At 44.8% G+C, this 16,542-nt stretch overlaps 1 pseudogene across 1 annotated transcript in view; it reads right to left on the bottom strand.

The window, feature by feature from the left end:
- The window catches only part of LOC144802910 (uncharacterized), a 98,211-nt pseudogene extending 91,189 nt beyond the window's left edge, over positions 1 to 7,022 (bottom strand). The window contains exon 1 of the transcript XR_013605491.1: positions 6,858 to 7,022. The product of XR_013605491.1 is annotated as an uncharacterized LOC144802910 (transcript). The remainder of the gene's footprint in view (positions 1 to 6,857) is intronic.
- Between the last annotated feature and the right edge of the window lie 9,520 nt (positions 7,023 to 16,542).

Below are 16,542 nucleotides of genomic sequence, written 5' to 3'. Positions count from 1 at the left end.
AGGCCTCCTATTGCTAGTGTTTATGGTACTCTTATTCTTTGGTTGATTGGATATAGTATTTCTTTCATTCCATTTAGCTCTAACAACACATACTTCCTCTTCAGAAATGGTTTTACTGGGATTAGAACTCTGTTTATCCACAATGCCCATCCACTTTTCAGACATTTCAGTTGACTTAGCAATAGAAATAGTTTCCTCTAAATTGGGATCACCAATACACCATAATTTATCTTGAATTTTTTTGTTTCTAATAGGCACAATGATCTGATCACGAATCATTTCATCAGCCATTGCACCGAAATTGCAGTGCAATGTTAGAGATCTTAAGGCAGTGAGAAAATCGTCAAATGATTCTTCTTGCTTTTGTGCCCTGGTATAGAACTTAAAACGATTTAATGCAATATTGGCTGTAGGCTTAAATCTTTTTTCCAACCTACTGAGAGCTTCTGTATATACATTTAAGGAATCACCGCTCCCTGAAGCAACAGTAATTTGTGGCAAGGTCCTAAAAACTTCTTGGCCTTCCGAGCCAAGGCAATGTAATAAAATACTTTTTTTTCTTTCAGAACCCATCCGTTCCCCATCAATATCTCTCATATAGTTAAAGAATTCCTCTTTCCATCTAGACCAAGGCATAGGAGGGTCACCTTTAACCTGTAAAAACTTGGCAGGTGGATCAAACTGCATCTCAAAATAGTAATGCACTAGTTACTGTATAGATATCAGTAGAAAACTGTAGAAAACTGAATTCAAAATTAATTATAAAGTGAACTTGCAATACATATAATAATAATATAATTGATAAACACAGATTTCCTTCACTTATGTAAACATCATAAAAGCTGTGAATATGAGTCTTAGGAATTGTTGTGAAACAGTACTTGTTCCCCAAATTCCAACCGTAGAAGCAGAAGTATAGTTATCCGACACGATGAAATGGCACATTAATAAATGTATTGCGTGTCTCGAAAACGCTTGCAGAATAAAGTATAAAATATTAACTGCGTTTCCAAAGTTACCGCTTTCTTTATGGCTGCCGTCTGAAATAAGTGAATTTCCACACTCGAAGAAAGTGCTTTCCTTGTGGTAGCCGATTGAACGCTTAGCCGTGTGTTGGTTGCTAGGTAACTCTGACAACAAAATGGTGGCACGCCACGTCAGCGTCAAGCGCAATGACGTAGGTGCGTCCACACGCGATGACGCTATGGAGCGTTCAGATGTAGGAGCGCAGATGCAGGAGACTTAGAGGCGGCGTTCCGAAGACAGAAATCGTGAGGCAGACGGATTCCACAACACGCGTCAGCAGCTGGAACCCAGGTGAGGCGTAGTGACGTGTACAACAGCGCTTGAACTGCTCGAGCCACAACTTGAAATATGCCAAAACAAAACAAAATTCTCAAAAAGTCGCTCCGAACGCTCTGAAACTCGGGCGTTCAGCAGGATTAGAGTTCACATGAAGCTGACCACGATATAGGTCAGAAGTGGCAATCCGGTAGAATTCAAAAATCCAACAAATGCCGAAATATCCATGAAAGTATCCAAAAACTCCGCTCCTGTGCTGTAGATGGCTGGAGTGGCTTTATCCTTGTCGCCAATTTGTAAGAAGCTGGACAGGAATTTGTAGAAATAAGTAGTTTATTGACAGCACAGCATCAGGTACAGGTACAGCAATGTTCAAGCAGCAACTGACAGAAAATGGTAGAATGCTACATTAGCAAAACTCTGTCAGGAACACAGAATGCTAAGCACGATCTGCACAGCACATGCAGTTAAAGGAACAGTGCAGATTATAACAGTCAAGCATGTTTGCTTTGAGTTATCTGCACTTGTGCCTCGTTCTTGCCTCCTCCATACAGGTATTGAGTGATACTGATTGAGTTATTCGCACCTGGGCCTGTTCTTGCCTCCTCCGTACAGCTATGGCCCGTCACTGAGACTACTTTGAGTTACCCACACCTTTGCCTCATTCTTGCCTCCTCCATTAGGCTTTTGGAACTGTAGAGACAGATGTAGGTAGGTGGAATCTGACTACATGGTTGCCCTCACTTTTTTCCTGGTGTTTTGATGGTTTTTGATTTAGTTTGGCTGGGATCCTGCTATTCAGGGCCCCAGCCTATCTTCTTTCTCTTCTAACATGATTCCATGTACTTTAGGTACACACCAGTTTGGTTACTGGGGTACTCTTATGAGTCCCTAGTATATAGTACCTTGGGTACCATGGGCATAGGTACCCCAGAGGCCCACCAGGGGCTGAAGCAGGTATTATGCCACCCCTGGGAAGCCTTGCAAAATGACACCACTGGTCTGCCACTGCAGCCTGTGTAAGGTGGTGTATGCACCCCTTACTTAGATATAGGTTCCCTTTATCGAACTTATATAACTCCACATATAAACCTATCAGTCAACCCCATGGCAGGCCTTATCAATCCTGAAGGCAGGGTGCTGGGTTTTGTGTGGGAGGGTGCCCATACATGAGCAGGGCCCCTCTGCTGCCTTCAGAATCTATTCTCCGGGGTTGTTTTGTGATGCAGCCAGACCATATATTCTTAAGTCATTGGTTTCCAAACTGTGCGCCGCGGCCAGGGGCGCCGCACGCGATGTGGGAAAAGATAGCATGTGGCCATGTGCTGAGGAAGCTTGGGATCATGTTGTTGTGAGAATGTGGGCCAGTAAAAAATTATGCATCTTTTGACACTCTACCTTTCAGCCTGAAGCCTGCAAGTAAAGCTTATTCCAACCGCAGCACTAAACAGGGGGGAGTTACAAATGCCTCTTGCATAATCTGGGAACATGGTTTGGCCAAAGAGCGCACTGCCGCCATATACGCGTATGTGCTTTCACGCGCAGTAGCCTCAGGATATGCAGCAATGATTGACGAGCGTTATTTCTGCCCGTGTTCTGCCGCGCCTCTGGGGAGTCTCATCACTACAAGTAGGTAAAAGGGCTGACACTGCTCGCTCATTGACTCATTTATTTTCATATGTCGAGTTTGAAAGGAACATAAATTAACGGTTACTGTTTGAAAATGTGCAGTGGTCTGCAGTCTTGCCAAACAGGACAGCATCCTTCGTGAACACGGCGGCTTGCAGAAAAAATTATGCAAACAGGTACATATATGTGACATTTCTGGTGCAGTAAAGCTTCCTGGGGAACAAGAGTCATGTAGGGGGGGAAACACAGACTTGTGACATTTTCATCTATATAAAGATTGCTGACTGTTGTTCCCGCACTTTATTCATATGAAGAAATGCGCACTGGATTTTATAAGCCAGAATTTCAGTGGGCAAACTCGCTTTGGAAATAGGCCGCATTGCAGCCAGGATTAATTGCCCGGCCCCAGTGTCACCCTCGAGTAGCAGGTCATAAAAATTAAATAACCCGTTTCCTTTTCAGCCTCAGTGAAGCCGTTTCTCATTCTTCCCTCCGTATATTTCTCCAGGTTAGTGACAATTGGAGACTGTAGTCACCAGCTCCAAGACGAGACTGCTCCTCTGTGCTGATCTTCAGTTAAAGAAAATTATTTTTTAATCCCTCCTCATTGCTTAAGGAAGGCTGAACTTCAAAGCTCTATTTTATATCTCAAAACTCTGTGATGTTTGAAGCTGTTTACTCCGATTAGCTGCTAGCTGTTCAAATAATTATTCAGAGAGATTGTGCTACTCATGTGCTACTCATGTCAATATATACTCATTTATCTTTCTTGTTAGCCATGCAGCATAAAAGATGAACATATTGCATTCCCATCCAATAAGATTAAAATAGTTGCAAAAAGTAGTAGTGCTCTTGTGACAGTCTTATAGCTCAACACTTTCTTGGTGCAGGTATGGTGTACAAGAGGCCTCCCAAATTAAATGAGTCCCCAGACACAGCCCAAAGGTGACCTAATAATATCTTCTGTTGTGACACAATCCAGACATTTTTAAAGTTATCACATTATCACTCACTCACTCCTCACAATACAAAAAACCAGCTCCGCAGTAGTTCTGGCGTCTAAGCACACCGGGGAGGCATTCGGCCTCTACCAGTGGGGCCCAATGATGAAGCATGTCATCACCCAGGTTGGTGAGTGAGGGCCTTCTATATAAATCTAAACAAGATTTATGTATCTTTGTCCATGCTCCCCTCTTTTTTTCTCCTTTTTTATGCTGTCTGCAGTAGTCACACTTTTGTTGTTTATACTAAATTCATTATGTGACTTTTATGTTAGGATTTTTTACCAACTTCCTTGAGAGCAATACGCATTGGATTTTAGAAAATTGTGGATTTTATAGTTATATTTATTATTTATGGGTGATCTAGGGATCTTTTATATACATATTTATTGGTTACATATATTAATATTTAAGCATATTTTATCTACTATAGATTGTATTACATTGCTTATATAATATTTATTATTTATGTATTCAATTATGTATGTGGGTAGGGCTCAAGGTCTATCCATTGATATCATGGGAATATTTTATCTCCACTCTTTGATAATGACCACAAATACCATTACCATCTTACATTTTCTATATTAAAGCTTTCCTGGTATTCATACCGATATTCTAATCAGTTGCTACCTTTACTTGTGGTACATATCTATTTACTATTTTTATGAGACCATTACACTACATACTATTGCACTTGCACTTTATTGAATCCTTTGAGCCTATTATGTTTGAGCTAAGGATTACTGGAGCTCCAGTAACCCACATATCTCTAATATTGCTTACGTTATTTGACAGTAACAATGTGTATTTACACAGGTATTAACGGCGACTTAATGCCCATATGAATCTCCTTTTTGGCGTTACTGCTCGCTAAGAAAACATTCTGTATATATTTTAAATTCATTTTGCACTTATTTTCCACAAATAATTGTCTTTTGCACATTGGCTTATCTATTGAGATGTCTATAGAGTGAGCACACCATTGATGGTGTACAAATTAAAATTTTAAATTTTATGTTACACTTTTAAAATTTCATTAACAGAGGCTTTGGTGTAATTTTTAGAAAATCGAACTTTACATGTGATGATGAGGATTGAAACGAGACCTGTAGTTCGTAGGAAGTCTGTTTTTTAAATCAACTGACTTTGTATGCCTCCAACACCAATGATTACCTCAACATGCTTTACTATTTAAACTAATGTGTATGTTTGCACTGTGTCATGTGATCAAGGCCCGTGGGAAGGGCTGAAAGGCGTCATGGCAACCTCTTGCACAAAATAAACTTTGTACCAAAATTGAGGTCTGTATCCGTTTTCTGTTCAAGAAACTACACGCGATAGAAGCGGAGTACCTGGAGATAGATAGGTAGACATGTATATATAATTGCAGCTCACTCTCTCTATGCAAGTTTAGGATTGTTTCAATAAATATATTGTGAACTTTATTTGTATCTTCCTTGTGTCTATCTTACATGCACAAGTAACCAACGAAAGGGGTAAGAGCTCTTTCCATGATTCCCTTTGGAATCCGAGTGTCATGTTTGAGGTTGCCATAATCACCTGCGATCCCAGAAGGATTAGGTGTTCAGGTGAGGCACTGTGAGCTAGTCAGGAATCTGGCCAACAGTCTCTGATGGTGTAGATGGACTCAGTCCCTACATTCTGATGTCCTGTTGTCCTAATACGCAGTCCTATCTTTTCTAAGTGGGAGCTGTATAACATGTTAGGCCTCTGCAATTTGGCCACCATACTTAAGCTGGGTCAGAATGGTATCCTTCAGCCATCACCCTGATCAGATCTCTGTATACAAATTTTTATCTACATAGATGAGCTAGAAAGGATGTTAGGAGAGGGACACCAAATGAGAGAGCCTATACCGAGGAACAGCCTTCTTAGGAGGGTGAATAGCTATGAGCAGTCTGTGTGGTACATTAGTATGACCTTATATAGTACCAGAAGTAAGTCTTGCTGAGCCCGACAACTGAGAAGATTAATTGCTCTGACCTATGCTACATTATCTTCCCTGTGTAGTGTAGTGCAGACTTACTAGCTGCTATAAACACTCCTCTTGGTGTAGTGAAAAGCAGAGCACTGAGCATCAATTTCTGCTTTCATGGTAGAGTTAAAAGCAGTGCAGTGTGCCCAGATTTCTTCTGTCAATCCCCCAAAAAGTGCAGTAAAAAGCAGTGCTGTGTCCACAGATTCCTCACAGTGCAGAAAGGTACTGAGTAGCGTACTCAGATTACTCATAGTACAGCAAGATGAACTGCAGGGTGCACATATTGCTCACAGTGCAGAAAGGTGCAGTGCAGTGTGCTCAGATTCCTCTCTGCACAGTAAGATGCAGTGTATCGTGCAAATATCCCTCAGTGCAGTAAGATGCAGTGCACACAGATTTCTCACAGTACAATAAGACGCAGCGCAGCAGGCACACATTCCTCATACTACATTACGATGCAGTGCACTGACATATTTCTCACAGTATAAGACACAGTGCACAGATTTCTCAAAGTGCAGTAATATGCAATGCAGTGCACATATCCCTTATAGTGCAGTATGAAGCAGTGCAGTGTGCACAGATTCCCCATAGTGTGGTAAGATGCAGTGCAACAGCACATATTTCTCACAGTGCAGTAAGATGAAATGTGCACAGATTCCTTATAGTGCAGTATGAAGCAGTGTGCGAAGATACCTCATTGTGCAGAGAGATGCAGTGCAACAGCACATATTTCTCATAGTGCAGTAAGATGCAATGCAGTGCACAGATCCCCTCTTTAACACAAATGATGACCACAAACACCCCCATGGCCGGGAGGAAAGCCCCCACAGAGGTCCCCGGATGGAAGCGCCCAGCTCAGCCCGGCTCCTGGCTGGGATTTCCGGCAATTATTCACACAGCAGAAGGTGCAGACACTCTCCTACCTGAGCAGACACTTCCAGGCGCTCTCCTCCTCCTGGGGCCGGTGCAGATTTGAGGTCTGGGGGAGGGCTGCGAAGGTCTGAAAATGAAGGGAACAGCACAGCGAGGCTGAAGATCCTTCCACCTCTGTAGAAGGCCGGTGGACATACAAAGAAAGCCGGTAAGTGATGTCCGCAACCACCGCTGTCTCTACCGCCGCTGACCCGGAAAAGGAAATCCTTCGCTCGCTCATACAATGTGCTTGGTGGATTTCATCATCAGACGCCGAGCGCCCTCGTGTGGCCGCTGACAGACCCTCTGGCTCCAGTCTCCAGGCCCTCGTGGGGCTCGCATTGGTCTCTATGAATTGGAACTGACAGGACTTGTGTTCCATTAAATATATGACGACGTAGACAGCTGCTCAAAGTAAACTAAACTGGACAGCATTTTTCTAGTTTTCCTGTTTCTGTGGGTAATTCTTCAATATAGCAGCGTTTCTTCAAACAGCATGCCGAAGCTTTACCACAAATGAAGTTTTGCATTTGTCTGCTGCTTTGTTGACCACCTCCAGCCCTACAAAGGTTCACTAATAAAACAAAGAAAGAAGTAGATTGTAGTCACAATAAATTCATACGGCAGAACAATCAGGTTTCACCCACACAGAGATTTCTTACTCAGAGGAAGATATGATGAAAATGAGTGAAGTGTGCTGGGTCTGAAGAACGGAAGAATTATTTCCCCACAAGAAAGTGTTGGACTCCTTCCTATAGGTTCTTGTCGGGGTTACAACCTTTTGGTCATGTTTTAAGAATTTGTAATGGCCCGGACATGATTCTTCAAGAAGACTTTGTATAAAATTGTTTGTGTGAGAAAGTGATCCTTTTTGCCCAGTGGCTTAGCAAGGTCAGGTGGTACCCAGTGCGGAAAATCTCTTGCAACCGCGGCCCTTGGAAGGAGTTCGGTGGGGCAGAGAGGCGGGGCGGGGGAGGGGCAGGGTGGTGGGTACTTGGCAAAATGCGATGCAGGGCGCGCTACGAAATTCGTTTTATTTATTAAATTGTTTACTTACCTCCAAGTATCCATATTCCGGTTTTTAGCACCCCCTACCTTTCCCCTCCCCCGCCCCACCTCTCTGCCCCACTGAACTCCCTCCACGGGCCGCGGCTGATCTCTTGTCACCCCCGGCTTGACAAAATGGCAAAATATGTATTTAAACACCACCACAACCCCCTTCCTACGCCAGTGTTTTTGCACTGATCACCCCCATTTTTTGACTGATACCGGTGTTACTGACTCCGACTATGCCCTGGGCTCTGCTAACCAAAAGGTATATGGTAAGTAGGGGTAATTACAATTGCCATTGACAACCTACCTGTAAGTCCCTAGTATATAGTAGGGCATGTAGGTTTAGATGCCTTGCAGTTTTGAGGCACTTAAGTGTGCACGGCTCAGCCCTGCCAAGTACCACGCATCAGGGGTTAGTTAGACTAATGCATTTTAGGGCTGGTATCCTCATCACCGCACTGTAATGCATTAGTCATGCATTATAGCACCCCTCGGCTACCCCAAGGTGCGCTAGGAGTAGCTGCAGCGAACATACAGCTGGTAAAATGAATATAGAGACAGGGTATCCGTGTTCAAGTTAGCAAAAGTGCAATATAAATTAACTCTGGCACCTAGGGAAAATTATTAAATCACCCACTACCAACTACATGCTGCAGGAACGTTTTCTGAGGAAAAAACATAGTTATCTTATCTGGTGTCTTGTCCCACCCCCTATTGTTCAACTCCGCCCTGATAAAGGTGTAGCCCCGGCTGGGACAACACACCGAAATGCGCGTTGGCGTTGTTCGTGAGGTGGCAGCTGGATTGTACCTACCCCTACCCCCACCATCATGTTGGTTTGCTCCATTCTGTCTCCTAACCATCTTGTGGCATTTTTGTACAGTTTTGAATTTTGAGTGTGCTGTGAAGTGTGTGATTGACGGATGGGTCTGCTTGATGAATTTTGGGAATACTTGAACATATGAATGGGATGTATGAAACAGGAGTGTGGGACTTGATATATTGGAGCTTGTATTATTGAATTTTGATATGTTATTCAATACAATTCTGAGTATCTATTTATTGTTGAAATGTTTGTTAAAAAATCAATAAAATCATTATATTTTTTGTACATTTCTATGTGACTGACTATCCTTACACTTGACCTGCTCCGGTGATAGTGTTTCTATTCAAGGACCCCGTCCTGGGGCCTCATTTGAAGATTTGGGGGCAGGTACCCATTTTAGCCTTTGGTGTTACTCTATTCCCCTGCATACCTGCCTCCATCCCATCAGGGGTCCCCCTTCTTAGTAGCGCTCGGTGGTCATAAACAATAAAAGACAGGCTGTCCGAAGCCACTTTTGGATAAGTGTGGGTATGCCGCTTTGCTTATTGATCCAAAAACTCTGGCGCTGTACAGGTAAACCAGTTCCCATCAGTGTGTGACAGTAATCCACGTGGATGCGGGGATGTTGCCTGACAAGGCACCTGCCCCACTGCACTGCCCACGCATACCCAGAGGCAGACAATAAGGTGGGGGCAGCTTTGCTTTTACTTGTCAGTGTCCCACGCCACCAGAGTGGTGCCTTTTTGATCTTTCGCGATGAGGAGGTAACACTCACTGACTGATAGGGTTGGTCCTGACAATTGCTCAGACTCCGAGCGGGCCACGCCGGAGGGCACAGATGTTGTTTACCAGTGCCAGGGAGAACAATGTGATTGCTTTCTACAGTCCCTGCCAGCCTGCATTGAATCCATATATCTGCAGCAAAATGTATTATTTGACTATTCACATACTAGTGTGAGTGAGAAAACGAGAAGAGAGCTGAAGCCTGTGTCACGCTGTCGGGTAGGACACAAGCTTACTGTCGCCTGCTGCTGCAGCCGTTAGCCCCCTGAAGAACTTGAGCCCCTAGGTGTGTCTCAGCTGAAGATAAAGCTAGCAGGTGAAGGGCTCAAGCTGGAAGACGCAGCAGTCTGGCGAGTCAGGCACTCTCGGTCTAATGACTGCTCGGTCTTCATCTGCTGTCTACAGCATTTGCTTAAGCCTACTAGGCCATAATTCCTAATAGTTACAATGCACAGAGGCATGTTTTTCCAGTGACGGCAGAGAAAAGTGGTGGGGCATGAGGGCAGCATGGGAGGGGGAACGCAGGAAAGAGAATTTAATAATTAGATTTTTTTTTTAAAGGAAAACTTATCTGCAGCTGCCGGCCGCCTACCGCGTTGTGCTTCTGTCTTCCTGGTCCCAACAGCCACTGGGACTACGTCACAGTCAGCTTGTGCAATCCCCACGCTGCTCTGCTCTATGAGAGGAGCGCGGGGATTTGCCTCAGCAGGCTGGAAAGACGCTCCACTCAGGTCAGGGAGTCTGTGGGGTTTCTCCAGCCTGGATGTTCATTGCAGCCGGGTTGGAGAAACCCAAGTGCGCATGTGCATTTGGCCAGCCTGAGACGGCCGGCCAAAAACACATGTGCACTTAGAAGTGCACATAGCACTCCTCCCAAGGCCCAGGCCCCACCCCTCCCCTCCCTACTGCACGCTGGCTCAGTCAGCAGCTGAAAAATAAATCAATGACATGATATCGCCATTGTGGTTGAGCCGCCCCTGTGTTTTTCTTTATTTATATTTCATGCTGGGAGCAGAGAAATGCCAAGGGATGAATGCAGGTGGGTGGGTATTTGTGTGTGTCATACAGAGAATGATTAGTATTTTTTAAAAAAAAACCTTTATTAAAGGTAGAGCAAGTCATCCAAAGCATAATACCTACATCCCTGGAAGGGCCGGTATTGCGATGTGATATGTCAAAAGGTGTTAGAGGCGGGAAGGGATTACACAGCAAGTCGCCTACAACCACATCGGCCGGCCGCGTCAGTTGGAACAGGGAATCTTTTAAGAAGCATATAATTATCTGTGAACATGTGACTTCAAACAATAACTTATGAAAGATTACATTGCCACTATCATATTATGTGTACATTAGGCATGTCTGCATATTTTGCTGTATTCGGATCCTTAGAATGTAAAGTGGTGTAGCGTGGTGACCCATCGTCTCCTGTGCTTTGTGTGTTTCATACAGGGTCGGGGTTCCCTCTGTTTCAGTTTACTTCACTCCGTTGGGATGTTGTGGGGGAGGAGTCGTGGTGTAGTGTAGTTCCTAAATCCCTAATAGGCTCTACGCATTGGAATAATATACACTATAGTTTTGACATAGGACTGAGGTCAGTATGTCTCTATCGAGTACATTAAACTTAATTACTTGTGTGTGCCAGCTAACTCAGAAGTCACTGGAAACTTTCTCGAATGAACAAGAAGGGATTAGTATCTGACAACCGCATAAACATGACAACTTTGTTTCCCTTAGAGTCGGAACAATATCTTCAGAGTCGTGGAAACAATAGATAACTGTTTCACTCAGTCAATCATGCATGCTTCGTTTCTACAGAGTTTGCACAGCAATAGATAGACGGGCGTTTCAATAAAAAGGGGTTTATTGAACAGTCTTATTTCTCATGCAAGAGATATGAACTACTATATTCATAAGACAGAATGCGAAGTATAATGCGTACAGCGTAAACAGTAATATAAAATAATACTGTAATAGCATGGTCTGTAGTTTTGACATTTATAAAAATACATACATAAATAACACAGGCTAAAATACTCAACTGGTGCTTCTAAAATAATCCTACCCCAGTGTACCTAACCTAAGTCTAGTACGAGGGAAAAGTAGGTGCTGATTTAGCTATAGTTTAGTTTAGTTGAGACAAGAATTTCCAAAGGTTTCTCTAGGTACTAATCAGCTCCATACCTTAGAATGAGAGAGGTTGGGATCTCTTTCCCGGGATTTGATCTCTAACACCCCGCAAAGGGAATCAGAAACACTGGAGCTGGATTCTCGGCAAGGAGGATGGCAGCATCTGGTCAGTGCAGCAGTTGGGGACGTGACTTCCTTCGGGACTTGCTGTGGCGAGCAGCATTGTGCAAGTAGGTAGTCGAACCGGACATAGATGTTCATGCATAATCAATGAGTTCTTGGAAAAATCACTATCCAAGCAAGGGGAAGTCCTAAAGGCTTAAGAGTATGGTTTTTCAAGAACTTGTAATGACGAAGATGAACGGATGTAAGTAGCCATGCCTGCATTTGGGCTGGGTGGACTTTGCCTAAATAAGGACTGGATTTCTAAGCCTATATAAGGGCAATGTGAATTGTACCTATATATGGGAATGAATCGGGAAATTCATGCGGAATGTAAATCGATACACAACAGTGGAATCTGTGGTGGTGATGTGTTCCAGTAAGTAAGCTTGTAGGGGTGCCCATATGGCCCGTGGTCGGGAGGAGGGTGGTAGGAGCTCCGCATAAGTGTGCATTTGTTCTTTGCAATAGACAAGGTCCTGAAGCCAATCCTTAAATGTTGGCGCTCTCAGTCTCCCCCATCTACAAGCGACTCTACTTTTAGCAAGGAGGAGTGCAAGGGATGTGTATCTGCAGATTTTGGACAACAGAAGCTCAGTGTATCCTAAGAGTGCGGTCAGGGGGTCGTCGGGAATATGCAGTCCTGTCATCTGGTCCAATGCTGCAACTACCTCCGTCCAGAAGCAGCGAATGGGCGGTCAATTCCAGGCTAAGTGTTGAAAGTCAGCGCCCTCACTACTGCAGCGGTCACATCTGTCCTATCGCGAAGTTGCAGGTGATTTAGTCGCGCAAGTGTGTAGTAGAGGCGGTGAATATATGCAGAATGAATGATTCGAAATTTGCTGTTAGCGGAGATATCTCCTGTTTGTCTACAACAAAAGGACCATTGTTTGTCAGTTCAAGGGTATCCCAGTTCTTCTTCCCATCTGCTCTTGGCTAGGGGGGGTGCATACTCTCTGTCTTTTTGTACTGTGCGATATAGTACTGATATCACGTGGGAGGGGGTGGTTTGTTGCAGAAGGGCGTGTAGGGGGACATGATGGGGGGTTCCTGCGGGAAGCAGAGGCTTTCACGTCTTGACGCAGCCTGACGTACTGAAAGCGCTCCAGGGGGGAGGGGATGGTGGAGCCAAAGAATTCTTCGCTAATGCAGAATTTGCCCCCAGTGTACAGTTGTCCCTATGTTTGTATGGATAGCTTTCGGAGGAGTTTGCGACATCCACCTTCTTGTGTAACTGGGATGTCCTGTCTGCTGGATAGCGGCTGAAGAGGGAATATAGCATAGAGCATTGTGTGACATTTGCGAGGTCTTGCCATGCGCTGGTGGTGCATTGTACAGTTGTGGAGGCAAGGTGCCTTGGGACTGCGGGGGTGCTCAGGTAGGCGGTGCATGGAGCTGGGGTCATATATCCATCTTCAATTGCAAGGTGTGGCATGTGGTGGGGTTCATCCAATATGAGGCAAAGTGGGTTTGGGCTCAGCTAAAGTATAGCTCTAGGTCCGGTATTTCGAATCCCCCATGGTGGAAGTGCCGCGTAAGAATATCCCAAAGTACCATGGCTTGTTCCCCGCCCCCAAGTGAGTCTAATAAGTTGACTTTTGATGGCCGAGAAAAAGTGTCGGCTAGGCGCGTAGGGGATATTAACAAATAAATATAATAGTTTGGGCATTATTACCATTTTTATAAGAGCTTTTTGAAAACAACAAGGGAACCCAAAGAAGTCGGCAAGGGAGCTTGGGAGTCAATATTATTAAGGCAACAGTGGTCCCTTACAAATAATAATGCTTAATCAATAAATATAGACAAAGTTGTTGCTATATTTGAAAACTTCCTCCCATTAGGCAAATGAGGCTGCTTTACTATTAGGCATACATTAAATGTCCTGATGAGATCCGTAGAATGTGTTAAACGGATCAAAACACCGTTGACAACTATGAGCACCTTACACACATGGAATGATTTATTTGTCCTTTAAAAGTGTGAAGGTGTCAATATTATTCTGTTTTACAATCAAAACTGTGCGATTAACAAGTTTACAGAACGTTAAGCTCTTGCCTAAGCCCTTTTGTTTGTTCCCTTTACCTGTTCCCTGTCCTGATATTTCTTGTGTGATTGACTGGGTACAGGCTTGTGCCCTGTCTTGTATATTGTGTGTTATTCATGTTTTACATTGACTGAAAAGTAAATACCTAGACCTCTGCCCGGCTGGGCATGTCGTTTTCAAATATAGCAAAGACTTCGTTTATATTTATTGATTAAGCATTATTATTTGTAAGGGACCACTGTTGCCTTAATAATATTTTTATAAGAGCGGCTCTGCCGACCATAGAAATGGGCAGCGCGATCCACCTCGTGATTTTTTCAGTTATTGAAGCTAGTGTGCGCCCATAGTTTGCTCTCTTTAATTCCTCGCGGTTGCGGGAGATGACTATATCGAGGTAGGTGAGTGTATCATCGCACCATTTATGGGGATAGTCTGGGCTGAACTTGGGGTTGAGGTCAGTGAGGGGATAGATTTGAGTTTTGCCCCAATTAATATTGACCCCAGAGAGCTGACCGAAGAGGATAAACAGTCTGAGGCTGGGGTTCAGGCTTTCAGCAGGATCTCGTAAATAGAGGGTGAGGTTATCCCCATATAAAGAAATTAGTATTTGTCATTCTGGCTATATAATGGCGCGTTTTCGAAAGTGTTGGCGGACTTTGGCAGCAAGGGGTTCGATAGCAAGGGCAAACAAAAGGGGAGATAGGGGGCATCCCTGTCTGGTGTCTTGTGCTATTGTAAAGGTGGGTGATTGCTTGCTATTGACCAATACTGTGGCTTGCAGGCCAGTGTACAGTAGATTTATCCAGGCTAGGAATGGGGGGGGGATCCCATACGATGTAATACAAAGGCTAAATAGTCCCACTCCAGGGAGTCAAATGCCTTAGTGGCGTTTAAAAAAATTAGCAGCAGCGTTCATGTTGGAATATCCCAACATAGCCTGTCTTGTCCTCCCCCCCCCCCCCAGTGAGTCTAATAAGTTGACTTTTGATGGCCGAGAAAAAGCGTCGGCTAGGCGCGTAGGGAATATTAACAAATAAATATAATAGTTTGGGCATTATTACCATTTTTATAAGAGCGGTGTGGGAGCGCAGGTTTGATAAACAGGCGTTTAGGCTGCAATATAGGTTTAGAAAGGGGTTTATTGATAACAGAATGAGATGAAACCGGTTGGTCAAGAGTTTGTTCTTCTTCCTCAGATGTTTCTTGAGATGAGCTGGAAGCAAGGTGGGGTAGAGATGTTTGTTTTCCTGCTTGCTCTTCCGGACTGGGTTGGTCTCTCCGGAGGCTCATAGAAGAATGAAAGAGATAATAGGGGAACCGTCAGAATGATGTTTCAATATGCTAAGAGTCTGAGTTTCTTTCCCATCACCACACCATTGTGACTTCTTTGAATTTACCAGCTTTTCAACAGTGATAGCGTTGTCGAGAATTCTAATAGTGATAGGGTTGTCGGGAATTATACTAGTGATAGGGTTGTCAGGAATATGCCGTTGTTTTCAGTGACTACATCTGGTACATAATAGGTATTCACGTGCAGGGGTTTATCAAGTATGCAAAAACCGTGCAGGGAACAGGATGCCCGATAATTCAGTGCTACCCTCCCGTTATGGTGCACTCCAACCCCCTCCCTTTCTTACAATAGTGTCCCCGAGCCAGTTACACTCACCAGCTCCCGCCGTAACTCTCCTGAGTCACGGCCACCTTCCAGCCTCCTCCGGACACCACCAGTCCTCCGACCAGCTTTCTTCCTCGTCCTCAGGTCTGGAGTCCTCCGAACCGGGTCCCGCGTCTTCAGGCAAACCGGGTCCCGCGTCTTCAGGCCAACCGGGTCCCGCGTCTTCAGGCCAACCGGGTCCCGCGTCTTCAGTCCTACCGGGTCCCGTGTCTTCTCCTCCTTCATCCTCGGTGCTTCGGCGTCCTGCTCCTCCTTCCGCACTCACACACCATGAATGCTGACCCCACGCGCCTTTGATTGGTCCGTGCTCGTCTCTTCCGGGGTACGGGGGCAGTACTTCCGGGTCTTGCTGGTGTACAGCGCCCTCCCCCGCATCGGGCTCTCGTCTTTCTTCCGTGTCCAGCCTGCTCTGTAGTCTGTCCTGTGAAAATACTGGCGGTAAATAGGGAGGTGATGGCTGTATTCCCCCTTGTTTCCTGGTAAGTACGGGGTCCTTCTCACAAGCGGCTTTGCCCAAATTAATATTGACCTGAGAGAGCTGCCCGAAGAAGATAAACAGTCCGAGCATGGGGTTCAGGCTTTCAGCAGGATCTCGTAATTAGAGGGTGAGGTCATCCCCATATAAAGAAATTAGTATTTGTCATTCTGGCTATATAATGGCGTGATTGCGAAAGTGTGGCGGACTTTGGCAGCAAGGGGTACGATGGCCAGGGCAAATAAAAGGGGAGATATGGGGCATCTCTGTCTGGTGCCTTGTGCTATTGTAAAGGTGGATGATCGCTTGCTATTGACCAATACGCCCGTGTACAGTAGATTTATCTAGGCTAGGAATGGGGGGGAATCCCATACGATGTAATACAAAGGCTAAATAGTCCCACTCCAGGGAGTCAAATGCCTTAGTGGCGTCTAAAATAAATAGCAGCAGCGTTCATGTCGGGGTTGATGTCATGGAGGAGCGCGAGGAGGGTACGCAAGTTATGGGAAGTGCCCCTGGACGGCACGAAGCCCGATTGGTCAGAGAGGACC

This window comes from Lissotriton helveticus, chromosome 1_2, assembly GCF_964261635.1.
Source record: "Lissotriton helveticus chromosome 1_2, aLisHel1.1, whole genome shotgun sequence".
NCBI classification, from domain to species: Eukaryota; Metazoa; Chordata; class Amphibia; order Caudata; family Salamandridae; genus Lissotriton; species Lissotriton helveticus.
Note: the sequence above shows the minus strand (reverse complement) of the source record. Positions and strands in the feature narration are given on the sequence as shown.